Raw genomic sequence first — 21,950 nt, forward strand, 5'->3', positions numbered from 1 at the left:
TTGCTTATTTTAATAAGGCAGCGAACAAATTTGTACACTTTGCCATGCTTTGGAGACCTCACCAGGGAATAAGAATGGCAAATATTCTCTCTATTGAAAGAAGACACGTACAAAGTCAATAAGCTTAAAAAGCACAATATATGAATTAGGAGACTTTATTCACATCTTGCTTATGATCAACTCCTAATGCAAAAGTGTGTAAATTATAAGAAGTAATTTACATGTATAGCTATTTTGTATAAATATGTATATCTGGCATATATATACATATGTGTATATATATATATATATAAACTTTTATATTCATAATATCCCCTTTAAAGCTAAGGATATAGGATACGATTAGTCTTTTCATGTCATAGATTCTGAGCATAGGAATTTTTAATTGAATTTCAAACATTTGAATATCAAGTTAAGTATCAACTTTATTAAGATTTTATGAAAATTCACAATAGTGAAATTTATCTTCTCTTGTATTTAATGCCCATATGTATCAAATTAGCTATGGGACAAAGTTCAATATGTTGACAATCCTTTATTATTTGCCCCTTACATGATAATTAGACCATTCATACTATAAACCTCTAAATTATGACATGAGATTGAGAAACTTGAGAATTTTTAGCATGAGATACAGTAGTCTACCAAATGTTGAAGCCATTTTGAAAAAAAAGAACTTGCTGTATCCTTATTTGCAAGTACAGATTTCAAGTCCACATTCCATGTATTAACTGAGTGTCAGTGCCGTGGATGACCAAGATCTTCAAACAATGTAGACCTGAAAGAAAGGCACAGATGAACTCAGAGCTACTGAGTCCAGTGTCAAGTACATGGTCATGTTTACTGTGATGACTCTTCATTCTTTTATGCTGAGTCTCAAAGGAAACCAGCCATTAGCAAGTTGCTTCCTTCTCTTCTTTCCCCAAAAGCACGCTCACAAGAACATCCCACTTCTTTCTTTCTCATAACTGGAAAAAGGGCGTATATGTTCATTCACACACAAATAGAGACATCCACACATGTATCTATATATCTGACAATTTATTTGTTGGCAGTCCCCATGTGAAAGAAAAGACAGATTTAACCTTAAATCTTACCAACAACCTTTGGACACAAAAGAAGAACAAAACACATCAGAACTCACACGCAATCACTTTTAATGCCCAAACAAGTCTTTCTATAAATGGGCATGCTGGAAAGTTGCAGGAAATTTACATGTTTCGTGAGATGATCAGGAGGCAAAAGGTATGGGCTGAAGGTTTTTGAGATAATGTGTCCCACAAGGCCCTGGAGACTTTTGCATCTGTACAGAGTATTAGAGTTAAATAGCTAATCACAGAGATTAGAAACCATCACAAATTAGTGTTGATAATCTCATTCTCCATTCACATCAAGTCTCTTGCTAATCAAATGATAAAAGAAAGATATTGTCTAAAGGGTCTAGTAGAATCATTGCTTTCATTGGGGAGGAGTCAAAAAATCCATTCAATTTGGTCACATCCTAATCATTTAAAGTTGAAAAACAGCTTTGATAGAGTTTGGAATTGTAATAGAATGCTATTACATGGTCACAAAGATCATTGCTTTAAAGGCATTGTTTATTAAAACAACAATTATGTGCTTGTGTCTGTGTGTCTGAAAGTGTATGCTAGTATTTTTCTTGAATTAAATACTGTCATCACATGGAAGTGATTTATTATTGGTATTTTTAAAAGAAAAGTTTTGCACAATATTCTCTCAATATACAATATAATAATTTCAAAATATTTGAAATAGTAACCAACTTTGTGTTGAAAAATAATCATGAAATTAAATATTCTTCTCTTTTAGTTGAAATAGATGTATTTATTTTAGTTTTATTGTAAGACAAAACACAATATTCTGTATTCTTCTAAATAATTTCATGTTAGAGAACATAAAATGTAACAAGGCTAGTGTCTACTCTGAATGACTACAGATTTTAATATTCCACTATATTTTAAACTCTTCTAAATAACATTTAACTATGCTGCTGAATACACTTGAGAGATACAGGGAGTTTATTTCAATGGTCTAATATACTAATATGACTCCTAAATAATATGAATTAATTACTTGTCTTTACTTTTCATTAGTTATTTAAAAATGTTGGTATAGATAACGGAATTAGTGGATCTATGAACGTTTTCATTAATTGGTAGGAATCATCATACAAATTTCAGAGGTTACGTGATGCTTTCAAAGAACATCAAATGCACTATTATGTTCTCTTTTTCACTAATGTAATTTCTCTCTACATATATGCATATATAAATATACATATATATATTTCATATTTTGATTTAATATATGTCTGAACTCATTGCCAAAGTGTCCTTCAATCCTTCACCTAGGGAAAATTCATGACAGCAGATCAGAGAAGCATTAATGTTTAAGTCATCAGATGTTTGCAATTCTATGGCCTTGGGATTAAAAGGTAAACAGTGAAATAGTTTTACTGAAATAATATTAGTTTGGAGCTGGGAGACAAAAAAGAAAAAAAAAAGCAATTCCAAAGAAAGATGAAGTATATTAGCAGTGACTATACCAGAAGGCATTTCTTGTTTGTTATTGTATATTCCTTCAAGGATTATAATTTTTGCCCGATTTTATTAGAAAAAATATTTTTAAGATCTTGAAAGTGAGCATGTTTCTCATGTGCCTTAAAGTACATGAACTTTAATTTTAAAACTTGGTCTGAAAAAAATCCTACAGCTTGTGAGACATTCAGTCTTATGCAAACAAGACTTACAAGAGATTTCCCATGTAGCAACACTGTTGATTACTTTGTTTGGGATTATACAGTTTTACCCATTTCAAATGATATTTCAAGTACCAGTTAAGTACCAATTCATTTTCTGTAAAGAAAGAGGAAATAGAGTTGATAGATATCAGAGTTTGTGGCATATATATTGTATGTGTATGAATAAAATGTAATTGGAGCTAGGTATGGAGGCAGAGGTACTGGCAAGTAACGAATGTCACATGCCAAAGCATTCTAGTACATCAATTTTATTTTAAAGCATTATAGAAAAAGTTATGTATTTTCATTTAAATTTAGATATTACACAACTTAGATAAATGCACTAGAGATCAGAATATAAACTATTAATCTTAGAACAGATATTTTGAAATTACATAATAACAGGAGACTTCATTGTGCAAGAATAAAATAAAGCGCTTCCCCCTTGCCTCCTCTTGGCATATATGATTGCAAGCTTAGTTTCATGTCTCAGGGTCACTTTCAAAAACTTTTGTTTCTGAAACGTAGCCTTGGATAAAACAGCATGTGAGCCTTGAAAAACAATATTCAAATAACTGGCATCGTCTTGAATTTTTAAATCACTGTACAGCACTCAGGAATCGAGCTTCTGAAATTATTATTTGATTTCTTTGGATCATGGTTTCCTTGCAGACTGTGGTTTTTGATGCCTGGCATGCAGATAGACAAAACTAAAAATATTTTGAAAATGTTTATTTTGGGAATATTTTTGTAATATAATGAGATACTCAGTTCAGGTTTCAAAACTTTTATCTTTACCATGGACATTTCTAAATACAGTTATAAACCTGTTAGTATTTTTTTCAGAAATATTTAACTTTAGAATTTCCAATAGATATTACATATACTAAGGGTATAGCAAATGATTTATTTCTAAAATATTTATATTTCATATTTTTTATTTACATGACATATCATTTTAATATATGAATAAAATATTTCATAAAAATATACTTAATCTAGTATTAGTTAAGCCCATTTTGTATATTAAAATCACCCTAATAAAAATAAACATAATTATTTACAGTTTACTTATGTAATTTAATTTACAATTACTTAAACAGTTTTCCATAAATTTGATCATGTGTTTTTTTGTGTGTATATATTCGTACATCTATGATATCATATATGATCCCTCTACAGAAGTATATTTACTATAAGAAAATTCTGTCATTACATACTTTCTGAAGTTTCTGTTCATCTGATACATATGTTAGCTAAGACATAGAACATTCACAAACTAGTGCTGTGTTCTAATATGTTAATTTTAGTCTCATGTATTTGACACCATTTCAGAACTATTTGGACATTTTTACCTATAAAAACATGTATCACTTCTTCATTCTTATAAATCAGTTAACTGCAGTAACAATTAAATAGGCTAGTGAAAGTAAGCAATGACCACTGATTAGGTTTTTTATCCCCCAAACTTTTTCAACTCAATTAGGACACACAACAGAAAATTTGCAGTCTTAAATTCTAAGTGTTTGCTTTTCTTTCTTTCTTTTTTTTTTTTTTTTTTTTTTTTTTTTTTGGTTTTTCAAGACAGGGTTTCTCTGTGTAGCTTTGCGCCTCTCCTGGAACTCACTTGGTAGACCAGGCTGGCCTCGAACTCACAGAGATCCGCCTGGCTCTGCCTCCCGAGTGCTGGGATTAAAGGCGTGCGCCACCACCACCGGGCCAATGTTCGCTTTTCTTATAGGACTTTTCTAATATGTTGGGACTATTTAGAAGCTTTTAATTCCATCTATAATTCCTGCGTTGGGGAAATTCCAGTTTTAGATGTATTAAATAATATAAAGACAATTTAACGATGAATATATGGACAAATCTCAAGGATGTTATAACAATAAATCATAAAATGAGCTTAAGTCATCTGAAAACATTTACCCTAAATATGATACAGATTGATTTTGGTACTGAAAATGTGTATTATTCCTTCTTTTGAATACGTTTGGCCAGAATTATTTCTTTTGATGTGCCTAGGAAGTATGCATTGTTTACAGCCAATTATTTAAAATGCATAAATTAAGTTGCAATATAAAAACCAAATGGCATTAACAGAGCTTTGTGAAGCAATGTAAGATGTAATCCTTATGTCATTCAAAACCATTCAGAGTATTCTGCAAGGTAAGGTAATAATACAAGGTTTAGGAGAAAAGATGAGAAAACTGTAAAGTGAAGAACACTAGTATTTGAATATAAATATATTTTCTGAGGAAATTATATTTCAATGTACATTTGTAGCAACTGTGTCAAAAGAATTGTATAAAGCTGTAACATGGGGTCTATGAACCTTTTTGAGAAATATGTCATAACTTTTATGGAAATAGCTACGACTGGTGGTACTCATGCAGTTGGTTTCACATTCGATGATGAGCAATAGCCTGAAATTACATCTGGCTTTATCTCTATTAACTTATAGGTAATTTCCAATGAATGAATTTACAGCAGTATGAGGGAAAATATATGGACTTTATTTATTTTGCAAAACTGTATTCACCTTCCAGCACTGTGAATTGTATAAGCCATGGCTTCATCAATCTTTCTCATACTTAACTGCTCAAGATCATGGTGTACATACATAGTGAGCCCTTACTGTACACTGAGACGGACCCCAGTAAGCAATTTGGAATACAGGGCTATTTCTTAATTTGATTAGCAATAATTGCTATAATAAGAAAAATATTGGCTTTCCCCCATGTGCATTCATTAAATATTATGCTTACAAAAGGAGGGAGAATTCAGCCTAGTATAATCCTCTCAAAATCCTGTATAATTGCTTATTAGGGGCTACATCTATTGGTAGTTCTATGTCTGTGTCTTATACATCTATTTTTATATATGTCAATTGTTCTTTAAGAAAAGTTTTCAAGTTCAGTACGGAATTCAACAAAACTTACATTCTCAGGAACTGGACAGAGGTTGGAGTTGCTTAATCTTTATAGTAACCATAATATTAATGACAAAAGATTGCTTTGAAATGCCATGCAAGTAATAACATACTGAAAGAAACCTTTTTGAGGCTGTGGTATTTGGTGCCTTTGCATTTTATCAAATTGTTAGAATTACATAGAAAACTTCAGTTTCTGATAGACACAATTACATTCAGAACAGCTATAAAAGGAGACTTTTTAACCAATGAAAGAACACGTTTCATCGTGCTCTCCAATTTAAACCACTTACTGAATTTCTTAAGACTTTAATTTCACATAAATTTTTTTTCAATAGACACGTTAAGGTATTTTTTTCTGTATATATTGTCTTCCTTTTGCCCTAACTCTTTTGAAACATATCACTCTACCAGTTGTGCTATAATGCTGTAAATTGAAGAAAATCTTATACAAATGTTTTAAAAGTGACCTGCTTATAAAAGCAAAGTGCACAATCAGAAATATGTACTTTAAGCATTGATCTCACTTGATTGCAAGGAACTATATTTAAGGGAAAACCATTACCCTGTTTAATGGCCTGTGTGGCAAAACCACACAGAGTTAGCCCTTGTATTCTTGTTTTCTGAAAAACAAAGCATGTGAGATAAAGCTTCTAAATGTTAACAGGATAACACCTCCATCAATGTGTTCTCTTCAAACCTGAGTTAAAAATAGCTTACAAAGCAAAGCATAAATGAAGTACTTCAGATGGGGAAAAATGAAGAGTAGCCTTTGAAGAAACTGAAAAGGACCAAAAAGGATAGCCCAAATTAAAAAAAAAAAAAAAAATAGGAATGAAATTGAAAGGATGTAATGGAATGTTGGAGAGAATTTGCATAGACAAATGAATAGTGTTATGATGAGCTCTTGAGAGATTTAAAGGACATACCATTATTTTTATAAAGAGGAAAAGGGAATCTGGTGCTATAAAAAAGCAGTGTGGATACTGCAAAGAACAGTGTAGGGGGAAAGTATTGCAGTTCTGTGAATTGGACAGGATTTAATCTGTTCATATATTCAGCTAATCAATTCAAATCTCTCCATTTGGTTAACAGATGGACTCATGGAACTACTTCCTGCAGGAAGTTACTAGGGGTCCAGGGAGGGGAAAGGCCCCGAATCCACTTCTATGTTTACTGCTCCTGATTTGTGTACTCTCAATCTGCAAAGGCCTTGCTTCTTGCTTTTGTTCTAACACGTTTTCTGTAGATTCTAAGTCTTACAGTCATGACTTTCCAGTGAATTCAGTTAATAGGGACAAAAAGAAAGGACTACAGTCACGTGACTAGAGAGTTAAAACCGAAACACATTATGCAATGTAAATTATTGGAAAAAAGTTATGAGGTTATTCATTTATTCTTTCAACAATTTTATATAAATAAATTTTTATTTCAAAAAATAGAATAATACTTCAGGCACTATCTTGGAGATCAGCGGGAGAAACTTTTCTTTGCTTTAATTAAAATAAGGGGAAGCTACATTTAGAAGAATAGGGAAGGAAGTTTAAGGTGAAGTAACAGAGTGTTCTTTGCCTGGCTTCAAAAAATACTTATGAAAAAGAAGACCATTGTAGTCTGATGATTTCCTGTGTCCCCTCCTGCTGACAGTCGGGACAAATCTTTCCTACTCGTGTCCCCCAAGTAAACACACAGAGGCTTATATTAATTACAGCTGTGTGGCCATGGTTCAAGCCTTTTTTTAGCTAGCTCTTATATCTTAAATTAGCCCATAATTATTAATTGATATATCGCCACATGTTCAATGGCTTTACCTGCGTCACATTGCATTTTGTTCTTTGGTTGGCTCACCGGTGTTCACCCCTAGCCCCACCCCACCCAGCCTTCTTCCTGTCTCTCTCTTTGAATTTCCCATGTGACTCTAAGCTGCCTTGCCATAGGTCAAATGGCTTTATTTATCAACAAATCAGAGCAATACATATTCACAGTGTGTTCTTTGTCAGGCTTCAAAAAATAATTATCAAAAAGGAGATTGTTTAGGAATTTTCTTTCAAATAAGATGAAGACCACTACAGAAAAATCACAACCAATTAAAACCCAGAATTGTGAAGCCCAGTCCCAATGGATACATCCACAACATATTCCCACACCTAAAGCTCAAAGAACACTGTGAAATTTGGGTCAGAAAAATTTTAAGAGCCAAAAGACTTAAAAGTTTGCTGTGAAAACTTGTCTTCTAACAACATCAGAAGTGACAACCATAAAGTCTCACCAACATGACTGCCCAAACATAAGCTAAGCATGGATGACACCAGTGGATAAACCAAAGTGGAGGGGTAAAAGAGCACAAGGCTTCAACCCTACAGAGGAACCACAAGCGACTAAAAAATACATGGAGTGGGAGAAATAGTTTTACCAAGGGAGGAACACACCAATTAATTATCCATTACCACATGATCAGCTTTGAAAACATAAATAAAAGTAACAGTCTACATACTGAGCAGACTTTATTTATATGTATATATGTATACACCTGGTCTATAGTGAGAGTTTCAGGACAGGCAGAGATATGTAGAGAAACACTGTCTTAAAAAAAAAAGAAAAAGAAAAAGAAAAGAAACATAGTAAACACAAGGACATAAATTAAAAAGAGAATATGGAGAGTTTTGGAGTGAGGAAAATGGGTTTTTTTGTTTGTTTTAAACATATCAATGAAAAAGCATGTAAAAAATAGTGTGGTTGTGTTTAAAATGAAAATGGTTTCCATTTGCTTAAAAAAGATAGATAGATAGATAGATAGATAGATAGATAGATAGATAGATAGATAGAGCAAGAGAGAGAATGTGCATGTGTGTGTGTAACTCAAAGCCAAATAAAAACAGATTTACTGTACGTATGACATTGCTTCTGAAGACACATACTTTGGTTGATTCCATAACTTGGCTGTTGTGAATAGTGCGCTAAGAAAATACTCTCTGAAGAATTTCCATTCCCCTATCTCCTCTGATGCTTTCCAATTTGAAACCAAAACAAATAATGGTTTTTGAAAGATGGCAATAGAAGAGTGAAGATATCATCAGTGTTGGTGTCTTAGAGGGCATCAGAGTGGAAGAACAGTCCTTTATGTAGTTTAGCGTGGACTGAAAGTGGACCCCTGAATTACTAATGCAAAAATTTATAGTGATAGTGATAGAGCAGTTTAGTGAAATTGAGGTATTAAGTCTTGTACAAGTGTATTGTGCTATGTATAGATGAAGAGGAGTTGGTGGCACCAATTATAGATAAAATTTAATGTTGATCTTTATTTGTGTGTGTGTGTGAACATAACTTTTTTTATTAACTTTTAGAAATTTTATTTCATAACTTTCAAGAATGTGCTATGGTTTTCTATGAGAGTGATCCTTGGTTTGTTAGGATGGGTACAAATGGAATATTCAGTGGGAGGTTTTAACAAATAGACTTGTTATTTGATGAAAAATATAGCACAGAAATGCCAAGCTCATGCCTCTATAGTGATTATAAGGGATTTATAAAAGTGCCATTGATTTTTATCAAACAATCTTGATTTTGTAAGAAGGTAGGAGGGACAAAATAATAGAGTTCACACACCTGCTGCCCTAGAGTGAAGTAGGAAAAGTAATGAACTCCCTTTTAACAAACCAAGTGCCTAGTTCTTATTTATGGTTATGTGACTTTTCATGAACCTTTTGTTGCTTTTCAACTATTGATTTTCTTTCTCTTGATAACATGACTATGAAGTGCTTTCTTAGGATTTGTATCAAAATTGAAAGAGCTAAAGTAGCTGCTTGTGTAGCAAGTTTGAGTAGGCTTTTCTATAGGTAGTGAATAGTCATTTTCTCAGGAAGCACAATGGGTGTTTTGGGAAAGCAAGTTTTATCCACATATTAAATAGTCTATCAATCACAGGTAGTAAAAAAATATTGAAGGCTTTAAAATATAAAACAAATGTAGTTACAGTACAGTGATTTACATTTAATAAAATTGTTATTGAGCTTACAACATCTCAAGTTTGATTTCCATATGTACCTTATAAGAATAAATCTGATCTAACAAATGCACATTAACCATAGTTTTTAATAAATTAATTCATGCTAAATTTTATGAATAGTAGAATATTTGGGTACAAGAAACTTTAAATACTTAAAATAATTTTTTTCCTTTTACAAATTTTGAGATAAAATTAGGAAAGATACATATTGATTAAATTATTTCCTCACCAAGACTTTTTTGTCTTATATTTGGCTATTTATAGTATTTCATCTCTAAACACTTTTACAGTATTACTGTTTTTCTTCATTCCTGTATTTATAATTTCCAGAGAAAATTTCTGCCCTGACAGTGATAAAATCAAAATAGTGAGGAATTAACTGTGGGTTGAAATTTTCCTTTGATGCTTTCCCTGTTTTACAAAAGGAGGCTCTTCTATAATGAGACACCAGAGAAGCTTACGGGTCAAGCCTTACTGGAACAGGAGAATTTATCTGAGTGTAATTAGTATGCTGCAACAGAATTCCTTTTGTTTGGGGTTTGTATTTCTTTAGGGTATATAGTAAGATGTAAAAGTTCATCCCCAATTCTTCATTCAGTTTTTTTTTATTAAGAAAAATTTTTCATTCATTTTACACACCAATCAAAGATCCTCCTCTTCCTTCCTCCTGCCCACTCAGCCTTCCCTCCCAACCTACCCCCCACTCCCCTCCTCAAGAAGGCAAGGCCTCCCATGGGGAGGCATATCTAGCAGAAGCAAGTTCAAGCCCTTCCCCCTGCCTCAAGGCTGCACTAGGTATCTCATCATAGCTAATGGGCTCCAAAAAGCCCCCTCATGCCGGGCGGTGGTGGCGCACACCTTTAATCCCAGCACTCGGGAGGCAGAGCAGGCGGATCTCTGTGAGTTCGAGGCCAGCCTGGTCTACCAAGTGAGTTCCAGGAAAGGCGCAAAGCTACACAGAAAAACCCTGTCTCGGAAAAAAAAAAAAAAAGAAAAGAAAAGAAAAAGCCCCCTCATGCACCAGGGATGGTTTCTGATCCTACCGCCAGGGAGCCCTCCAAGCCAATCAACCTACACAATTGTCTCCCATGCAGAGGGCCTAGTCCAGTCCCATGTAGGCTCTACAGCCATTGATCTAATTTTCATGAGTTCCCACTAGTTTGGTTTGGTTGTCTCTGCAGGTTTCCCAATCAGGATCCTAATGCACTTGCTCATAGAATCTCTCCTTTCTCTCTCCTATTGGACTCCTGGAGCTCTGCCTGGTGTTAGGTTGTGGATCTCTACATCTGTCTCCATCACTCAGACAAAAGTTCTGTGATGACAGTTAGTCTATTCACCGATCTGATCACTGGGGCAAGCCAGTTCAGTTCAGGCACACTCTCCACTATTTCTAGTAGTCCAAGCTGGGAACATCCTTGCAGATTCCTGACAACTTTCAGAGCACTGGATTTCTTTCTATCCTCATGATATCTCCATCTATCATGGTATATCTCTCATTGCTTTCCCACTCCATCCCTGTTCCAGTTCAACAATTCCATTCCTTTATGTTCTCATCCCCCACCCCCTAACCTCCATTGCCCACACCTCACCCCCAGTTCACTCATGGAGTTCTCATCTATTTCCCCTTCCCAGGGTGATCTATGTGTCCTTCTTGGATCTTCCTTGAGTCATGGATTGTAGTCTGGTTATCCTTTGCTTTACTTCCAGTATCCACTTATGAGTGGGTACATACCATGTTTGTCCTGAATCTGGTTTACCTCACTCAGGATGATATATTCTAGTTCATCAATTTGCCTGCAAATTTCATCTGACAGAGGGTTAATCTCCAAAATACATAAAGAACTCAAGAAACTAGACATCAAAATAATGAACAATCCAATTAAAAAAATGGGCTATAGTGCTAAACAGAGAATTCTCAAAGGATGAATTTCAAATGGCCAAAAGACATTTAAGGAATTACACAGCATCCTTAGTCATCAGGGAGATGCAAAACAAAATGACTCTGAGATACCATCTTACACCTGCCAGAATGGCTAAGATCAAAAGCACTTCAGACAGCTTATGTTGGAGAGGATGTGAAGCAAGGGGAACACTTCTCCACTGTTGGTGGGAATGCAAGCTTGTACAGCCACTTTGGAAATCAGTGTGGTGTTTTCTCAGAAAATTGGGAATCAATCTTCCTCAAGACCTAGCCATACCACTTTGGGCATATACCCAAGGAATGTTCAATTGTACCATAGGGGCACATGCTCAACTATGTTCATAGCAGCATTATTCATAATAGCCACAACCTGGAAACAAACTAGAAGACCCTCAGCTGAAGAATGAGTTAAGAAAATGTAGCACATATACACAATGGAGTACTACTCAGAAGAGAAAAAACAATGACTTCATTCAGTTCTTAGTAAAAAGCCTATCCCAGCCAATCATTTCTTATACTGAATTCAGTTGTGTTACTTGTCATTATTGATTCTACTGCTGAGTTCAATATATTTCTGTCCATCTTCAAATTAATCTTCACATTCTTTATATTTGAACTGCTACAACTTCTCATGAATTGACAAAATACATCTCTTCAAAGAGTTTCGTGTAGTTTCTTGTATCTTGAATGTACAGTACCCAGGGCATTCTCGACAGTCCATCTCAAGTCTCTTCAGATAGAGCCAATCCAAATGTCTAGATTTGATCCTGTGCTGCTTAGCACTCATCAACTTGATACAAACTAGAATCATGTGGGAAAAGGGACCCTCAATTGAGGAATTTCCTCCACCAGATTGGACTTTGAGCAAGTCGGTGAGATATTTTCTTGATTAATAATTAATTTGAGAAGGCCCAGGCAAGTGTAAACAGAGGCACCTATGGGTAGACCATACTAGCCTGTAAAGAAAATAAGCTGAGAAAGACCTGGGGAGCAAGATATAAGCAGCATACCTTGGTGTTTTCTACATCAATACCTTCCATTAAATTTCTGACTTGAACTTCTGTTTTGGCTTCTCTCACTGATGCAATATATATCCTGTAAGTAAAACAAACCCTGTCCTTTTCAAGATGATTTGGGTTAGTGTTTTACCATAGCTATAGAAAACAAAAGTAGAAAAGTTCTCATCTTTTTCCTCAGCAATTTATGTGTACACTTTGTTAGGTATCTTTACAAGTCATGATGGTTAATGGCTACCTTGTATTGTTTAAGTTCCTGAATAAGATTATTAGTTATTACAAGTCATATCTTTATAGACCTCTGAGTTTTGAGATAATATGCACATATGCACATAGTAAATGACTTTCTACTCACTAAATGAACAAACAAGCAGAACCAAATTGGTGAATGACATAATTCAGTGTAGTTCATCTTAACTCAGGAACTCCAATTTCTGTCTGCAATTTAAAATCACCAAAGCACTTAAAAATAATTACACATGAGTTCTTAATTAACTGATATGAACCAGAACTTTATCATTAGTGGTTTGTAAAAATTCTCCAAATGAATCTGATACTTTGCCAATGTAAGACCAACTAGTGAACCACAGGGATTTAGGACATGTTTCTTTTGGGGGAAAACTGAATAGTACATGAGATGTTTAAATTAGATTAATCAGCATGAATAGATATGCAGAAAGGTTAGGTACAGAAATTGATTAAAATGTCTATGATCATCATAGTTGAAAATAACTGTTTTAAGATGTATTTTAGTTTCATTGTTTTAGAAAACAAAGGACACTTTCATAATGAAATACCAAAGAAAACATGGATGAAGTTGTTCCAACAATTTTAATTGCATTCAATGAATTGATACTGGCAAGGTAGCATTTTAGGTACTACACCTAAAAGTTACTGAGTTCTCAACAGATGTTAAAAATGTCAATTACTATTTGTTTGAATTACCCATGTAGATTTCACATAGGAGTTGGGGCTTAAATAAAGCTGAAATCAAACCATTAATGTGTGTGTATATGATATATATATATATATATATATATATATATATATAATGAAATAAGTTTATCCATATTACAGGCTTATGAATAATTGTGTTTAAGTCTTCCTAGATGTCATATGGAAACAAAAGCAAATGACATGATTATTATCTGTAAAATGCAATACCTATCATAAAAATATTTTTAAAGACAACAAAATTTTGATCTGAGAATGAAACTGTAATACCCTCAATAGTGAGTCAGTGATGGCTCTTTCCTGGTGGTACAATGTCACCTTTTATTAAATTAAAAACTTTGCAAACTATAATGCTGTACTTACCAAACAAACAAACACACAACTAAAACAGCAATATTTACTGGTGTCCCTGTCCCAAGAAGAGACTAGAGAGGAACAAATGAAAGAACAGAAAATGAACTATGTCTTGCTTTTAAGTGAAGATTCCTGTGAGAAATATAGAAGCAGCCATATTAATATAGTTCTAGAGAAAGGCTCACCCATAAGTTAATATTTGAAGTATAAACTTTACAACTTCTAAAAGTTTTATTATAGGTGAATAGTTTCTTCTTTGAATATAAAAAGTGAACTAATATTTTTAACATGCTAATAAGTAATAGTATGCCTTCCATTTTCTGTACAAAATATTTTGACACATTTTTACTGCTTTGCCATGGTAGATGCCAATGCATGCTATCTGTGAATGTGGAGCCTGGTTAGTTCAAAGTTCATTTTATCCTTAGGCTAACAGCAAATAGCCTTGTCTCTCAAGGGACATTCGTCACGTAGAGTAGTTTGTCACAATTATTTGGTAATCTCTTTCAGTGTAACTCACACAACAAAAGTGACAATATTCCTGTCACACATCAGAAATGCCCCAGCTCTACTGGTTTCCACATTCGAGAGAATGAAGAAAGTCATTCCGAGGTATGAATATGTCTGTAGAGCCAGTGTTAGTACTGAGACATTGTCATTTTCTCTAGATTTTACATATGCCATGTTGACTATTACAGATGTCTTTGTATGCCTATTTTCTTTTTATCATCAGAATCTTCTACTACTGCTTCAATATAAGTGAAAGTAAATCAGATTAGAAAATTATGTCCATGGATCCTATTTCCCCTGTATAACAGTATCACTGTAAACTTAACATGTTCATAACACAAAATAAAAACTTTATTTTTAGAAAAAACAGTAAGTCACCTTCTTTTCGAGGTATATGATATTGGTTGATACATTTTTTATTCATTTAGCTACAGAATATGCACATCAATTCATGAAAAGTTATATTTTTCATAAAAAGATATAAAAACAATCTTGTTTAAAATAATACTAGGTAAGCCTGGAGAAAATTTATTAACTGCTTAACTTTTAAAGGTATATTTCCCCAAATTTGATTAATTAACCTGTATGGTTAAACAAAGTATTAAAAAAAATACTGTTGCTTTTTAAATGATAATTTTATCCTCAGTAAAATGTAGAAATACTGTTTACTTTCTTTTTATGTAATGTTAAGAGATTTAACTCATTATGCCTTATGCTACTGTGGTAGCTGAGGTTAGAATTGTGTTTCTCGTGTGTGTGTGTGTGTGTGTGTGTGTGTGTGTGTGTGTGTGTGTGCTTGTGTCCCTAAGAAACACACATTATTCATCATATAACCTTTTTAAGCATTTTCCTTAATATTTTTAAAATTTAACTACAGTATAATTACATCATTTCTACATTTCCTTGCCCCAGCTGTTCCCATACCATCCCAAGTACCTCCCCAAGTACAGGGTCTTATTTCTTTGATTATTATTGTTGCATATATAAACAAATAAGTATATAAATTTCAATACTGTTATGTGTTCTTGCATTATTGTGAAACAGAAAAAAAATCCATATTTTAAAGAAATTATGTTTTAGTTGTTAAATCTTATTTTGAGATGTTTTTCATTTTACTTAATGAAGTCATAGAGGTCATTAATAATATGTCTCTAATTGTGAGTAATTGTTGCCCAACTTGTCATGAATAGATTCTTTTAACCAATTCTTTAAATTATGAAAAGGATGTTACAAGTTTCTCTCTCTCTCTCTCTCTCTCTCTCTCTCTCTCTCTCTCTCTCTCTCTCTCAACAATTTTGTCATTGCCCTCTAAAGGATTGTATCATTCTGAAAGTCCTGACTGCCACAGAGTTTGATAACAGGAATGTAATGGCTAAAATAAAAGTTCTTTTGAAAAAAAAATAGTTGAGGTCACAAAGTATTAAAGGAACCTTTTAGGATATATTAGCTAATCATTCTCTCATTACACATTTTCCATATATCTCAACAAAACTATTTTCTTTTTGCGTGCGTGTGTGTGTGTGTGTGTGTGTGTGTGTGTGTGTGTGTGTGAATTTCTCTAAGCCCAATTCACTTGAAACTTTCAAGGGCAATCATGTCTGATTATCTCTTTGGTTTTCATAATCATTATATATGTTTTTTAATAACCAAGAAAATATGATACACCGTATTTACTAAAAATAAAAGCACAATATTCATTATGGTGAGGATATTTTTCAATAGTAAAGATTTAAATAAGTAAAAACTGGCATATTCAAAACAGTATAAATGTAAATGAAATGCAAGAGTATTTCAAATGTCTTGCATTTTAAAATATCTAATGTCTCTGTTTTTAAATGATAAACCAATAAATCTCATTAGATATTTATGATGGATGTTGGGTATAGAAACCTTTTGAGATAAAAATAATTTTACCTTCAGATATGTTCTAGACACTCAATGCATAGGAGCTGCATTGGTCTTCCAGGCAAATAAGAAATATATATATACAGTTAAGATATCGACTTGTATTATTAGTTCAATAAATAAAGAATTGGGAAAGAAATTTTACTTTGCTATATTAGGAGACATATGTAAATAATTTTAAGAAAGCCTTTATCTCACACATATTCCTTTGACTCTTATATTCATGACTTATTAGAACATGAATAATTTTGAATACTGTCAGCTTAAGGTCCTTTCAATACCTCCTGTGTTCCATAACATGGATGAAATCAACAATGTATGCTTTCAGAGCTTATTGTGTCATATGCTGTTTCTATCACTGTCTATGTAAATTCTTTCATCATTTCTTCATTTCCATCATAACATTAGATTTCTTTATTTGGGTTACATAAATTGAACTCTATGGCCTTAAAAAAATAGAAGACATAGATTTTTGTGTTTGTGAAAAGTTGTGTGTATCTGGTCTCAGTTGAAGGAGAAGACATGATTGTCATGAAAATGTGTTGTACAGAATTCTCAACGGATTAATAATGATATATAAAAATATAGTACATCTAATTCTTTAAATGTATATTCTATTAACGATAAAAGCTTTAAGTCTGATATTTATTTAATAATGAAACACAGAGCAAAAAATATGTTATACTGAGAATCTAGGAATATTTCTGAGGGATAGATGTTCAGTATAAATACTCATTACTCATGTAACAATTAATAAAGTAGTTAGTTTCAATAATCAATACCTGAAAAGAAATTTATCGTGTATTTATCATTTTTCTAAGATTCACTAAATAAAGCTGATTATACCCTAGAACATAATCCTCTAGAATATGATTTTTATTTAAAGTATATATAAAAATCTAATAAATATATGTACATTCTAAACATTAATTTTTCTGAATTTGTATTTTCTTTATTTATATTAATAAACTAAAAATGTTCTCTTTTTATATGTAGATATTTGATTCTATAGGCCTAACTTGTTAATATCATATTCTGGGTAATTAAAGTTAATTAATCTGAATTAAGTTATTGCCTTTATGTCACTGACTTTGATACGAAGTGAAAGCAAGACGGGTAAGACTAGCAGGAATTTAAGCATCATGAAATTATCATCCTTAGCCTATTGCTTTTTACCTAGAGATAATTATTGCTTACTTATAGAAAAATGCTAATACCAGCTATGGAGATATTTTGATCCCAGACACTACTCTAAGTATTTTGTATTCATTACATTAATTATTCTAATCTATCACTGAATATAAAACATGCTATAATTGTGCACGCTGCTGGCTTAAAAATGTTGTCAATTATTTTTCTCTGCTGAGTAGTATTCAATTGTGTATATGTACCACATTTTGTTTATCCATTCTTCAGTTGAAGGGCATCTAGGTTGTTTCCATGTTCTGGCTATTACAAACAATGCTGATATGAACATAGCTGAACAAGTGCTCTTGTGGTATGACTGAGCCTTCCTTGGGTATATACCCAAGAATGGTATAGCTGGATCTTGGGGGAGATTGATCCCCAATTTTCTAAGAAAGCGCCATATTAATTTCCAAAGTGGTTGTACAAGCTTGCATTCCCACCAGCAGTGGAGGAGAGTTCCCCTAGCTCCACATCCTCTCCAGCATAAGCTGTCTGAAGTGTTTTTGATTTTAGCCATTCTGACAGTCGTGCTAGAAACCCCATCCAACGACTGAGGGATCTGGATGCAGAGATCCATGGCTAGGCCCTGGGTGGAGCTCTGGGAGTCCAATTAGCGAGAAAGAGGAGGGTTTATATGAGCGAGAATTGTTGAGACCAAGGTTGGATAAAGCACAGGGACAAACAGTCAAACGAATGGAAACACATGAACTATGAACCAATGGCTGAGGGATCCCCAACTGGATCAGGCCCTCTGAATGGGTGAGAGAGTTGATTGGCTTGATCTGTTTGGGAGGCATCCAGGCAGTGGGACTGGGTCCTGTGCTCATTGCATGAGTTGGCTGTTTGAAACCTGGGGTCTCTGCAGGGTCGCTTGGCTCCGCCTGGGAGGAGGGGACTGGACCTGCCTGGACTGAGTCTACCAGGTTGATCTCAGTCCGCGGGGGAGGCTTTGCCCTGGAGGAGGTGGGAATAGGGGGTGTGCTGGGGGGAAGGTGAGGGTGGTGGAGGAGGGGAGAACAAGGGAATCCGTGGCTGATATGTAGAACTGAATTGTATTGCAAAATAAAAAAAAAATTAAAAAAAATTAAAAAAATAAAAAAGTTCAAACAAGAAAAAAAAATGTTGTCAATTAAACTCTGATAAATGCTTATTTGCAATTTTTTTGAGTATGGATGTTTCAGATACTTTAGAAAAGGATTTTTTTTTCCATTATTGTTGTGATATTGATGTTTTTCTTCTGATTACAACTCCATTTGTTTGGTATAATAATTACTTTCCCTGTACAGAAGGGGAATCTGAGACAATGAGGTTATGTAGCCAAATTGATTAAACCACAGCAATGGCCATATGTATGCTCAAAACCCAAACAGTTAACTCTGTTAAGGCATTGCTTACCTACAAACAATCAAATCAAAACCTTTGTAGACCGTTTTACCCTCATGGGGCAAATATATTACAAATTCACACAGCTCAGTGATTACATAGTCATAACCTAAGGACAGGAGAGATGAGTTAGCCTAACCCAGGTCAGGGTACTAGAAACTGATAGCATAAAAATTGCTTATGTCCTAGGATTTCTGAATTCAGAGTAATGTAATGATTCCACCTTAAAAGTGCATAAAAGTGGTTTTCCAAGTAAATGTCAAAGAAAATACTTCATACTTGAAGTTCTTTCTTAAATTAGAGTTCAAATAAGGTGCGGAATTGAAACTGTCATGCTAAACCTTTTTTTTTCCTTTCCACCATACCTACCTTCTGTCACTGCTCAGACAAAACACAGTAGTGGTTAAAACAGAAGCACAGAAATGGAAAAGTATGCATTATTTTTATACCATTTATGCCTATCACCTGACTAAACATCTTTGATCCTTAAATTTACCTGCCATTTCCTTTCTCTGATACATCATTCCCTTGAGCATAAGATACAGATAGATAGAGCTTTCTATTTGGTGGGGAAGGGCTAATAGTTACAGGTATTTATACGCACACAAAACACCTCCCCACACATACACATACTCACATATTCATATCACTATAAGTAGCGATTTCCTATCACTGTGTTTTATGCTTGAGCTCAAGTTCCTTACAAAATGTTCTAGTATTCACTATATGAAATTTTCAGATAAGCTTTTCCTTGTAGGGATAAAATTCAAAAATCAATGTCAGACAGAAATCTTAGCATTAAAAGTTTGGGAGACTTGTGGAAGGGCTTATAAATAAGTGTGAGTTTTAGCTGGCAGACCTTGGAAATGTGGCATTTATTACAAGTGTGAAATTCATAGGTGCAGATGGTTGATTAAGATATCCCAGGGTGGGCAACTGCAGCAAATCATCACAGCAAATGGAGAAAATATTTTGATAGGAGAAATATTTTTGACCTTTTATGTAAATTTACAACACAGGTTTTGGTGGATTCATAAATGAAAAGGAATTATCAACAGTTTTGAGAAGTTACTGATTTTATAAAATATTGTGATAGAAACATTTAATAGAGTAAAAATGTGTCATATGGTGAGTAAGAGGAATATGTGGGAAGAAAAAGTAAAATACATTAAACTACTACTAAAATGATATACCATATATTTTGAATTAATAACTTTTTAGAAGTAATCTGCAAATTAAGTATAACTTTTCCTTATTTAAAATAACCATATGTGCACCTTGTGCCTAGGTCACCAACCAAATGTATGTAGTAGCTTGCAACACAGCTCAGAACTCAGTAAGAGATCAAATGCAATAAAAAAAAAATGTTAGTCATAGACTGCTTTCAAAAGTTAAAAAAAGGAAAGTTAAATACCAGAACACTATTCACATATATTCTCTGTCTTTGTTTGGACTGACTGATTGTTTTATGAAAATATACATATACTATGTAGAGCTCAACACAATTACTCTTATTTCTGATATTTATATATTGATATATGTATTAGGTATAAATTTTCCTTTTTGTATTTTTTTTTTTTTTTGGTTTTTCGAGACAGGGTTTCTCTGTGTAGCTTTGCGCCTTTCCTGGAACTCACTTGGTAGCCCAGGCTGGCCTCGAACTCACAGAGATCTGGGATTTCCAGATCTGCCTCCTGAGTGCTGGGATTAAAGGCGTGCGTCACCACCGCTCGGCCCTTTTTGTATTTTTTATCCACAGAGATGATGTAGAATTATTTCTTTGGGAGAGTCAGAACAAATTATTCATTATCTCCTTTCTTTTCTTTCCTTTAACTATGATTTTAACAAACAATGATTCATAAAGTATTCTCTTTTGTTCTTCTTGTCCCTTCTTCGTTCTTCACTTTTGATTATTTTGAAAAGAATACTAGATACAGTAAATAATAATTATACCATAATAAGCCAGATGTCATAGTATAAGGAGTTAGACAACCATGTGTGCTACTGTTACTGTGTAAGTAGCATTGAAAGGTTAGATGCTTATGATGCATGATAAAATCAACAGAGAAATTTAACACAGTAGATAGGGAATGTGTTGCTATAAGACTTCAATGAGTATTTGTGAGTGGTATGGTTTCTGATAATAAAATAATGAGAAGTTTACTTGAGTAAAGAGCTTTATGATGTCTTTGTTTTTTGTTTTGTTTTCTTTTTCAGCAAATACACTGGTTCTTTAGCTTGGATTTGTAAGACAAATTGGTAAATGGTCTTATTAATAAAAAAAAAAGCCAGATATTTTGGTGAAAACTGAAAGATCAGAGAAACAGCTAGACTTCCTGATTAATCATGCCTTACATATCTTTCTGTGTCTTGCCATATTACTTCCTGGGATAAAGGCATGTGTGTTTCCCAAGGAAAGGCATGAGATCTCAAGTGTTGGGATTAAAGGTGTGTGCCACTATGCCTGGCTCTGTTCCCAGTGTGACCTTGAACGCACAGAGATCTTCCAATCTCTGCCTCCCAAGGGATAGGATTAAAGGTGTGTGCCACCACTGCCTGACCTCTATATCTAATTTGGTAACTGGCTCTGTTCTCTGATCCCTAGGTAAGTTTTATTTGTTAAAGCACAAATAAAATATCACCACACAGATCCTTTCCCAACTCTTTTTTTTTGTTTGTTTGTTTGTTTGTTTTTCGAGACAGGGTTTCTCTGTGTAGCTTTGCGCCTTTCATGAAACTCACTTGGTAGCCCAGGCTGGCCTCGAACTCACAGAGATCCACCTGGCTCTGCCTCCCGAGTGCTGGGATTAAAGACGTGCGCCACCACTGCCCGGCCCTTTCCCAACTCTTATTTTAAAACCACAGTCTGGTTCAAAATATGAAACTACACTATCAGATCTCACATTCTTAGTTAATGTAATATAAACGCATGTATAAATTAAATATGTTATTATGAACACATACATTTACTTATAGAGAACAATGACTTAATGTTTTCCAATGAGAATTTAGAATACTTG

Source organism: Peromyscus eremicus, chromosome 9 (assembly GCF_949786415.1).
Source record: "Peromyscus eremicus chromosome 9, PerEre_H2_v1, whole genome shotgun sequence".
Classification (NCBI taxonomy): domain Eukaryota; kingdom Metazoa; phylum Chordata; class Mammalia; order Rodentia; family Cricetidae; genus Peromyscus; species Peromyscus eremicus.